Source organism: Aquarana catesbeiana, linkage group LG12 (genome assembly GCF_042186555.1).
Source record: "Aquarana catesbeiana isolate 2022-GZ linkage group LG12, ASM4218655v1, whole genome shotgun sequence".
Classification (NCBI taxonomy): domain Eukaryota; kingdom Metazoa; phylum Chordata; class Amphibia; order Anura; family Ranidae; genus Aquarana; species Aquarana catesbeiana.
This window is the reverse complement of record NC_133335.1, coordinates 12,897,254-12,907,587: the sequence shown is the minus strand read 5'-3', so window position 1 is coordinate 12,907,587 and position 10,334 is coordinate 12,897,254.

Here is a 10,334-nt window from a genome sequence, read left to right as displayed (position 1 = left end):
TGCCAGGTAGGTTGTTCTATGTAAATCTTGGATAACTGATCCACTGCTTCTGTGGATGTCGATTGCATCAAATCCTTGACTGTTCATGTCATGCCAGACAGACTCCATGATGGTGACATCAGGGCTCTGAGGGGGGGCAAACCTTCACTTCCAGGACTCCTTGATCTTCTTTACACTGAAGATAGTTCTTAATGACATTGGCTGCATGTTTGGGGTGGTTGTCCTGCTGCAGAATATATTTGGGGCCAATCAAATGCCTCCCTGATAGCACGGTATGATCAATAAATATCTGCCTGTATTTCTTGGCATTGAGGACACCATTGATTGAACAATGTTGAGGGGCGTAGACGCAGTGGTCGGGTAATGTTGAGGTTCTGTAGACGCAGTGGTCAGGTAATGTTGATGACTGTAGACGCAGTGGTCGGGTAATGTTGGGGTTCTGTAGACACAGTGGTCGGGTAATGTTGGGGTTCTGTAGACGCAGTGGTCGGGTAATGTTGAGGACTATAGACGCAGTGGTCGGGTAATGTTGGAGGTCTATAGATGCAGTGGTCGGGTAATATTGAGGACTGTAGACGCAGTGGTCGGGTAATGTTGGGGTTCCATAGAAGCAGTGGTTGTGTAATGTTGAGGACTGTAGAAGCAGTGGTAGGGTAATGTTGGGGTTCTGTAGACGCAGTGGTCGGGTAATGTTGGGGTTCTGTAGACGCAGCGGTCGTGTAATGTTGGGGTTCTGTAGACGCAGTGGTCAGATAATGTTGGGGTTCTGTAGACGCAGTGGTCAGGTAATGTTGGGGTTCTGTAGAAGCAGCGGTCGTGTAATGTTGAGGTTCTGTAGACGCAGTGGTCGGGTAATGTTGAGGTTCTGTAGACGCAGTGGTCAGGTATTGTTGGGGTTCTGTAGATGCAGTGGTCAGGTAATGTTGAGGTTCTGTAGACGCAGTGGTCGGGTAATGTTGGGGTTCTGTAGACGCAGTGGTCGGGTAATGTTGGGGTTCTGTAGACGCAGTGGTCGGGTAATGTTGAGGTTCTGTAGACGCAGTGGTCAGGTATTGTTGGGGTTCTGTAGATGCAGTGGTCAGGTAATGTTGAGGTTCTGTAGACGCAGTGGTCGGGTAATGTTGGGGTTCTGTAGACGCAGTGGTCGGGTAATGTTGGGGTTCTGTAGACCCAGTGGTCGGGTAATGTTGGGGTTCTGTAGACGCAGTGGTCGGATAATGTTGGGGTTCTGTAGACGCAGTGGTCAGGTAATGTTGGGGTTCTGTAGACGCAGCGGTCGTGTAATGTTGAGGACTGTAGACGTAGTGGTCGGGCAATGTTGGGGTTCTGTAGAAGCAGTGGTCGTGTAATGTTGAGGACTGTAGACGCGGTGGTCGGGTAACGTTGGGGTTCTGTAGACGCAGTGGTCGGGTAATGTTGGGGTTCTGTAGACGCAGTGGTCATGTAATGTTGAGGTCTATAGATGCAGTGGTCAGGTAATGTTGAGGGGCGTAGACGCAGTAGTCGGGTAATTTTGAGGAGCGTAGACGCAGTGGTCCGGTAATGTTGAGGGGCCTAGATGCAGTGGTCATGTAATGTTGGGGTTCTGTAGACGCAGTGGTCGGGTAATGTTGAGGAGCGTAGACGCAGTGGTTGGGTCATGTTGAGGAGCGTAGACGCAGTGGTCGGGTAATGTTGAGGAGCATAGACACAGTGGTCGGGTAATGCTGAGGTTCTGTAGACGCAGTGGTCGGGTAATGTTAATGACTGTAGACGCAGTGGTCGGGTAATGTTGGGGTTCTGTAGTTACATAGTTACATAGTTACATAGTAAGTGAGGTTGAAAAAAGACACAAGACCATCAAGTCCAACCTATGTGTGTGATTATGTGTCAGTATTACATTACATATCCCTGTATGTTGCGGTCATTCAGGTGATTATCTAATAGTTTCTTGAAGCTATCAATGCTCCCCGCTGAGACCACCGCCTGTGGAAGGGAATTCCACATCCTTGCCGCTCTTACAGTAAAGAACCCCCTATGTAGTTTAAGATTAAACCTCTTTTCTTCTAATTGTAATGAGTGGCCACGAGTCTTATTAAACTCTCTTCTGCGAAAAAGTTTTATCCCTATTGTGGGGTCACCAGTACAGTATTTGTAAATTGAAATCATATCCCCTCTCAAGCGTCTCTTCTCCAGAGAGAATAAGTTCAGTGCTCGCAACCTTTCCTCATAACTAAGATCCTCCAGACCTTTTATTAGCTTTGTTGCCCTTCTTTGTACTCGCTCCATTTCCAGTACATCCCTCCTGAGGACTGGTGCCCAGAACTGTAGACGCAGTGGTCGGGTAATGTTGGGGTTCTGTAGATGCAGTGGTCGGGTAATGTTGGGGTTCTGTAGACGCAGTGGTCGGGTAATGTTGGGGTTCTGTAGACGCAGTGGTCGGGTAATGTTGAGGTCTATAGATGCAGTGGTCGGGTAATGTTGAGGTTCTGTAGATGCAGTAGTCGGGTAATGTTGATGACTGTAGACGCAGTGGTCAGGTAATGTTGGGGTTCTGTAGACACAGTGGTCGGGTAAAGTTGGGGTTCTGTAGACACAGTGGTCGGGTAATGTTGGGGTTCTGTGGACACAGTGGTCGGGTAATGTTGGGGTTCTGTAGACGCAGTGGTCGGGTAATGTTGAGGACTATAGACGCAGTGGTCGGGTAATGTTGGAGGTCTATAGATGCAGTGGTCGGGTAATGTTGAAGACTGTAGACGCAGTGGTCGGGTAATGTTGGGGTTCCGTAGACGCAGTGATCGTGTAATGTTGAGGACTGTAGAAGCAGTAGTAGGGTAATGTTGGGGTTCTGTTGATGCAGTGGTCGGGTAATGTTGGGGTTCTGTAGACGCAGTGGTCAGGTAATGTTGAGGTCTATAGATGCAGTGGTCGGGTAATGTTGAGGGGCGTAGACGCAGTGGTCGTGTAATGTTGAGGACTGTAGACACAGTGATCAGGTAATGTTGAGGAGCATAGACGCAGTGGTTGGGTAATGTTGAGGGGCATAGACGCAGTGGTCGTGTAATGTTGGGGTTCTGTAGACGCAGTGGTCGGGTAATGTTGAGCGTAGACGCAGTGGCCGGGTAATGTTGAGGAGCGTAGACGAAGTGGTCGGGTAATGTTGAGGAGCGTGGACGCAGTGGTCGGGTAATGTTGAGGTTCTGTAGACGCAGTGGTCGGGTAATGTTGATGACTGTAGACGCAGTGGTCGGGTAATGTTGGGGTTCTGTAGAAGCAGTGGTCGGGTAATGTTGGGGTTCTGTAGACGCAGTGGTCGGGTAATGTTGAGGACTGTAGACGCAGTGGTCGGGTAATGTTGAGGACTGTAGACGCAGTGGTCGGGTAATGTTGGAGGACTGTAGACGCAGTGGTCGGGTAATGTTGGAGGACTGTAGACGCAGTGGTCGGGTAATCTTGGAGGACTGTAGACGCAGTGGTCGGGTAATGTTGGAGGACTGTAGATGCAGTGGTCGGGTAATGTTGGAGGACTGTGGATGCAGTGGTCGGGTAATGTTGGATGACTGTAGATGCAGTGGCTGGCCAAGGAAACTTAATGGAGCAGATGAAAGACACATCATGATTATTTCCCTTCCACATCGGAAGATGTCCAATAGTGCCACCAGCAGAGAAGTGGTGGAAACCAGTGGCAGCCAGGTACACCCATCTACTGTCCCGAGAAGGCCAGAAGTGGTCTTCATGGAAGAATTGCAGCCAAAATGCCACCATACCTCCGACGTGGGAACAAGACTTAAAGGGTAAACTATGCAGGAAAACATAAGAACTGGGGTGCAAAAAAATGGCAGCAGGTGCTCCGAGTCAAAATGTGAAATCTTTTGCTGTAGAAGGAGAGACTGTAATGACTGTAGACGCAGTGGTCGGGTAATGTTGGAGTTCTGTAGATGCAGTGGTCGGGTAATGTTGGGGTTCGGTAGACGCAGTGGTCGGGTAATGTTGAGGACTGTAGACGCAGTGGTCGGGTAAGGTTGCGGAGCGTAGACGCAGTGGTCAAGTAATGTTGAGGTCTATAGATGCAGTGGTCGGGTAATGTTGAGGGGGGTAGACGCAGTGGTCGTGTAATGTTGAGGACTGTAGACGCAGTGATCAGGTAATGTTGAGGAGCATAGACGCAGTGGTCGGGTAATGTTGAGGGGCATAGACGCAGTGGTCGTGTAATGTTGGGGTTCTGTAGACGCAGTGGTCGGGTAATGTTGAGCGTAGACGCAGTGGCCGGGTAATGTTGAGGAGCGTAAACGAAGTGGTCGGGTAATGTTGAGGAGCGTGGACGCAGTGTTCGGGTAATGTTGAGGTTCTGTAGACGCAGTGGTCGGGTAATGTTGATGACTGTAGACGCAGTGGTCAGGTAATGTTGGGGTTCTGTAGACGTAGTGGTCGGGTAATGTTGGGGTTCTGCAGATGCAGTGGTCGGGTAATGTTGAGGAGCGTAGACGCAGTGGTCGGGTAATGTTGAGGTTCTGTAGACGCAGTGGTCGGGTAATGTTGATGACTGTAGATGCAGTGGTCGGGTAATGTTGGGGTTCTGTAGAAGCAGTGGTCGGGTAATGTTGGGGTTCTGTAGACGCAGTGGTCGGGTAATGTTGAGGACTGTAGACGCAGTGGTCGGGTAATGTTGAGGACTGTAGACGCAGTGGTCGGGTAATGTTGGAGGACTGTAGACGCAGTGGTCGGGTAATGTTGGAAGACTGTAGACGCAGTGGTCGGGTAATCTTGGAGGACTGTAGACGCAGTGGTCGGGTAATGTTGGAGGACTGTAGACGCAGTGGTCGGGTAATGTTGGAGGACTGTGGATGCAGTGGTCGGGTAATGTTGGATGACTGTAGATGCAGTGGCTGGCCAAGGAAACTTAATGGAGCAGATGAAAGACACATCATGATTATTTCCCTTCCACATCGGAAGATGTCCAATAGTGCCACCAGCAGAGAAGTGGTGGAAACCAGTGGCAGCCAGGTACACCCATCTACTGTCCCGAGAAGGCCAGAAGTGGTCTTCATGGAAGAATTGCAGCCAAAATGCCACCATACCTCCGACGTGGGAACAAGACTTAAAGGGTAAACTATGCAGGAAAACATAAGAACTGGGGTGCAAAAAAATGGCAGCAGGTGCTCCGAGTCAAAATGTGAAATCTTTTGCTGTAGAAGGAGAGACTGTAATGACTGTAGACGCAGTGGTCGGGTAATGTTGAAGTTCTGTAGATGCAGTGGTCGGGTAATGTTGGGGTTCGGTAGACGCAGTGGTCGGGTAATGTTGAGGACTGTAGACGCAGTGGTCGGGTAAGGTTGCGGAGCGTAGACGCAGTGGTCGGGTAATGTTGGGGTTCTGTAGATGCAGTGGTCGGGTAATGTTGGGGTTCTGTAGATGCAGTGGTCGGGTAATATTGGAGTTCTGTAGACGCAGTGGTCGTGTAATGTTGAGGTCTATAGACGCAGTGCTTGGGTAATGTTGAGGACTGTAGACGCAGTGGTCGGGTAATGTTGAGGTTCTGTAGACGCAGTAGTCGGGTAATGTTGATGACTGTAGATGCAGTGGTCGGGTAATGTTGGGGTTCTGTAGACACAGTGGTCAGGTAATGTTGGGGTTCTGTAGACACAGTGGTCAGGTAATGTTGGGGTTCTGTAGACGCAGTGGTCGGGTAATGTCGAGGACTGTAGACGCAGTGGTCATGTAATGTTGAGGTCTATAGATGCAGTGGTCGGGTAATGTCGAGGACTGTAGACGCAGTGGTCATGTAATGTTGAGGTCTATAGATGCAGTGGTCGGGTAATGTCGAGGACTGTAGACGCAGTGGTCGGGTAATGTTGAGGACTGTAGACGCAGCGGTCGGGTAATGTTGAGGACTGTAGACGCAGCGGTCGGGTAATGTTAAGGACTGTAGACGCAGTGGTCGGGTAATGTTGGAGGACTGTAGACGCAGTGGTCGGGTAATGTTGGAGGACTGTAGATGCAGTGGCTGGCCAAGGAAACTTAATGGAGCAGATGAAAGACACATCATGATTATTTCCCTTCCAAATCGGAAGATGTCCAATAGTGCCATCAGCAGAGAAGTGGTGGAAACCAGTGGCAGCCAGGTACACCCATCTACTGTCCCGAGAAGGCCAGAAGTGGTCTTCATGGAAGAATTGCAGCCAAAAAGCCACCATACCTCCGACGTGGGAACAAGACTTAAAGACTAAACTATGCAGGAAAACATAAGAACTGGGGTGCAAAAAAAATGGCAGCAGGTGCTCTGAGTCAAAATGTGAAATCTTTTGCTGTAGAAGGAGGCCATTTGTTGGCAAATGGCTGGAAAGCAGTACAATAATGAGAGTCTGTAGCCAACTGTGAAGCATGGTGGAGGTTCCTTGCCTGTTTGGGGTTGCATTTCTGCAAGAGCACCTGCTGCCATTTTTCTGCACCCCAGTTCCTATGTTTTCCTGCATAGTTGAGTGGCTTAGCCTTGTTTCCATGTCGTAGATATGATGGATTTTTGGCTGCAATTCTTCCACGAAGACCACTTTTGGCCAGACTTCTCCAAACAGTAGATGGGGTCCCTGGGCCCCATTGGTTTCCACCAGTTCTGTGCTGATGGCTCCTGCTGGACATCTTCCAATGTGGAAGGGAAGTAAGCATTATGTGTCTTTCATCTGCTGCATTAAGTTTCCTTGGCCGACCACTGTGTCTACAGTCCTCAACGGTACCTAATCAATGGTGTCCTCAATGCTGAGAAATACAGATAGATACTTACCCATCATGCCATACCATCAGGGAGGCACGTGATTGGCCCCAAATGTATTCTAAAGCAGGACAACCACCCCAAACATGCAGCCAATGTCATTAAGAACTATCTTCATGTAATGTAACTATATTCATGCCCTGATCTAACCATCATGGAGTCTGTCTGGTATGACATGAAGAGACAGAAGAATTGGAGGCAGCCGACATCCACAGATGATCTGTGCTTAGTTCTCCAAGATGTTGGGAACAACCTACCTGCCGAGTTCCTTCAACAGTGCAAGCTACCTAGGAGGCGGCAAAAGGGTGACAACACCAAATACTGATTGGATTTGGTTTTCTCTTCTGTTCGTTTACTTTCCATCTTGTTAATTGATAAAAATAAACTATTAACACTTCCATTTCTGAAGGCATTCTTCATTAACAGCATTAGCATCACACCTGCCTAAAACTTTTGCACAGTACTATATGTTTTATAAATTCCTAGACCTGAGGCGGGGGATTTAAAGGGGCACTACACTGTGCTTTCAGTTTTTGCCTAGTGCTAAACCACTGAACATACAGTTTAGAATCACACTGTTTCTCTGCAGTACGTTCCAGCACAGGTTACCACAATGCACAAGAAATGCATGATATACGCACAGCCCATGGTAATGTACCCCCGTTCATTATGGTGAGCTGTATTGCAAAAAAATTGCGCACGCACCTTTTTTTTGGTGCATTTTGGTGCGTTTAGGCAGCCTAGTCAAGTAGGCAATGGGGCTAGGTTCACAACTTCCATACGTTATTTTGTGTTTTAGTTCTATTTCCTCTACAGATCAGAGGTAGTGAATTGATTAGCAATAGAGTAGTTCACGAATATACCACAATATGGCCACTAGATGGCGCTGGTGATCATGGTTCTCAGATTCATCTAGTGGCCATAATGTGGTATTTTTTTTAAACCACTCTGTTGTTGTCAACAGTCCCAATAATAGGCGCCGATACCTACGAAAAAACAGAAAAACGCATTGCTCAGATGTGAACCAGCACCATTTTTAATGAGGGCTAACCTGTGCGTTAAAACACCTAGGTGTGCATAAAAAAGATCTCAATTAAAATACATTTTTGAAAAATACCAGGAAATCCTGCCAGTAACAGGGTGACAACACTGATTCCCCTGCAGTGAAATCACTGCAGCGTTGTCATCCTGCTGAGTACTTTCAGCCCCAGGAGCGTATGCATCGATTAAGTCTTCTTCACACCAATCCTGGAAGTGGTGCTTCTGCTCAACCTTGGACCCCTCAAGGCCAATACTTACATTCACCCTTTCCTACCCTGACCAAAACCTAAAAACAATATTTTTGGGGGGATATCCTTTTTTTTTTCTTTTATGCACATCATTAAGGTCTTCATATGATATGAATACTGTCTGCTTAGAGATTGAAGCAAAACGCCAGGAGGATATATAATATACACAAATGATGACAGCCCTGTAATCATTAAGACTTTTATATATATATATATTTTTTTTTTTTAATGAAAGCCGTATAAGTAGCTGAATGTCACCTCTTGTAATCCCTGTGTAGCAGGGCTGGAGTGTGAGACGAAGAAGCAGCACGAGGAGCCAATCAGTTCATGTGCCGACAAAGGTGTTTGCTAATAGGATGGAGAGATCAGAGTGACCGAGAAATTAGATCTTCACTGTGCTGCTCGTTTCCCTAGCCCAGTGGTTGTGAACCTTGGCACCCCAGATGTTTTGGAACTACATTTCCCACGATGCTCCACTACACTCTGCAGTGTAGTTGAGCATCATGGGAAATGTAGTTCCAAAACATCTGGGGTGCCAAGGTTCACCACCACTGCCCTAGCCATACACAGGTTGGGGGCTCGTCCGGGATGGGTTCAGAGGAAGTGGGAAGCGTATGTACCCGAATCTGACTTGGTATCAGTCTTTTTTGCAGGCCCTGTACAGCTGAGCTTAAATGTGAGAGAAAGAAGCACCACAAGAGCCAATCAGTTCATGTGCCGACAAAGGAGTTTGCTAATAGAATGGAGAGATCAGAGTGACAGAGAAATTAGATCTTCACTGTGCTGCTCGTTTCCCTAGCCAGACACGGGTTGGGGGCTCGTCCGGGATGGGTTCAGAGGAAGTGGGAAGCGTGTGTACCTGAATCTGACTTGGTATCAGTCTATTGCGGGCCCTGTACAGCTGAGCTTGCACGTGAGAGAAAGAAGCACCACAAGAGCCAATCAGTTCCATGTGCTGACAAAGGGGCATGCTGATAGGAGCGGAGAGCAGAGCGACAGATGAGCTCACCACTGTGCTGCTTCCCTATTCACTATCCAATCACAGGCTGGGGGTGGGTCCATAACCATTTGAGCTCAGAGGAGGTGGGTTTTATCATGCTGGCCATCAGACTGAGGACATCTAGTGGAAGAAAAAAGTACTACAGAGGGATTGTTTAAAATTACAGCAAATGCTGGTTGAATGGTGCTGGACCATCAGACTGAGGACATCTAGGGGCAGAAAAAAAGTACTGCGGGGGGAAGTGTCTGGACTGACAATGAATATTGCAGCTGGTTTTGTTATTTTATCTTCTAATCGGGGCAATACCGTTTTCATCGTGTTATTTTGTTATTTTTGGCTGCAGTTCTGCTTTTATGCATGGCAAAAAATAATATTGACAGAAAACGAGTGGTTTTTTTTTTTTTTTTCAAATTTATTTTTATTTTTTGAATAAGCAAAAATGCCGCTTTGTAAAAGCCTGGTACAAACAAACATCGACAGTAAACATGGAACCATCGGTCATCTGCAAAACATAGCGAGCAGCAGAAAAGATACAAAAAGGTGATTCACAGCATTCTAGACTGAATATTTTCAAGGAAACGCGTCAGTAATCACTTTACTCTCTCACATTCGTTCTGCCTGCTCTACATCCTTCCACTTCTTTAGGGAGAAGGGGCGGAGTCAGGGGGTTGCTGCTCCGCTCCTGCACACAGATCGTTATTCAACACAGTCAGATTATTACTACATTGTAACTTTTATATTCTATTTGCTCCCTTTTGCTCCTGTTGAATGTTACCATAGAAGGTCTTTACTATATCTGCATCCTGATAAGAGCAGAAAATACCTGTTGATCCTGCCAGAAATCCTGCCAGCCGATAACCTCCCGTGCTCTCTGCCCCTGCTACACTCTTCTCGGGGCTCATTTACACTGGCGTCCTGAAAAGCGATCCATTGGTGAATGGCTTTTTAGAAGGCATTTGATAGGCGGCTGGGAGGTCATATGTCATCTCCTCGCCGCCTGCAAGCCCGCACCACTGAGCTGCAACCGTGTGCACCTGATAGGGTCACGTTCAGCGGCAGCGCTTCCCACCGTATGTGTCACCTTTGCTAAAACACGGCGGCCTCGGCACATGTGCATCCCCCTCGAGCCACCAGGGGGGGCAGTAAAAACATGCAGGTGAGCCCCAACCGCAAATGCAAAACTCATAATGTTCTGAGGACCATGGTTTCTTGGTACAAGATAGGGGGGTTCCCAGTAGTCCTGTTCTGTTTCTGTTGTCCTATGATGAGGGAGAATTTCCTCAAACAGGAAGGGTTATTG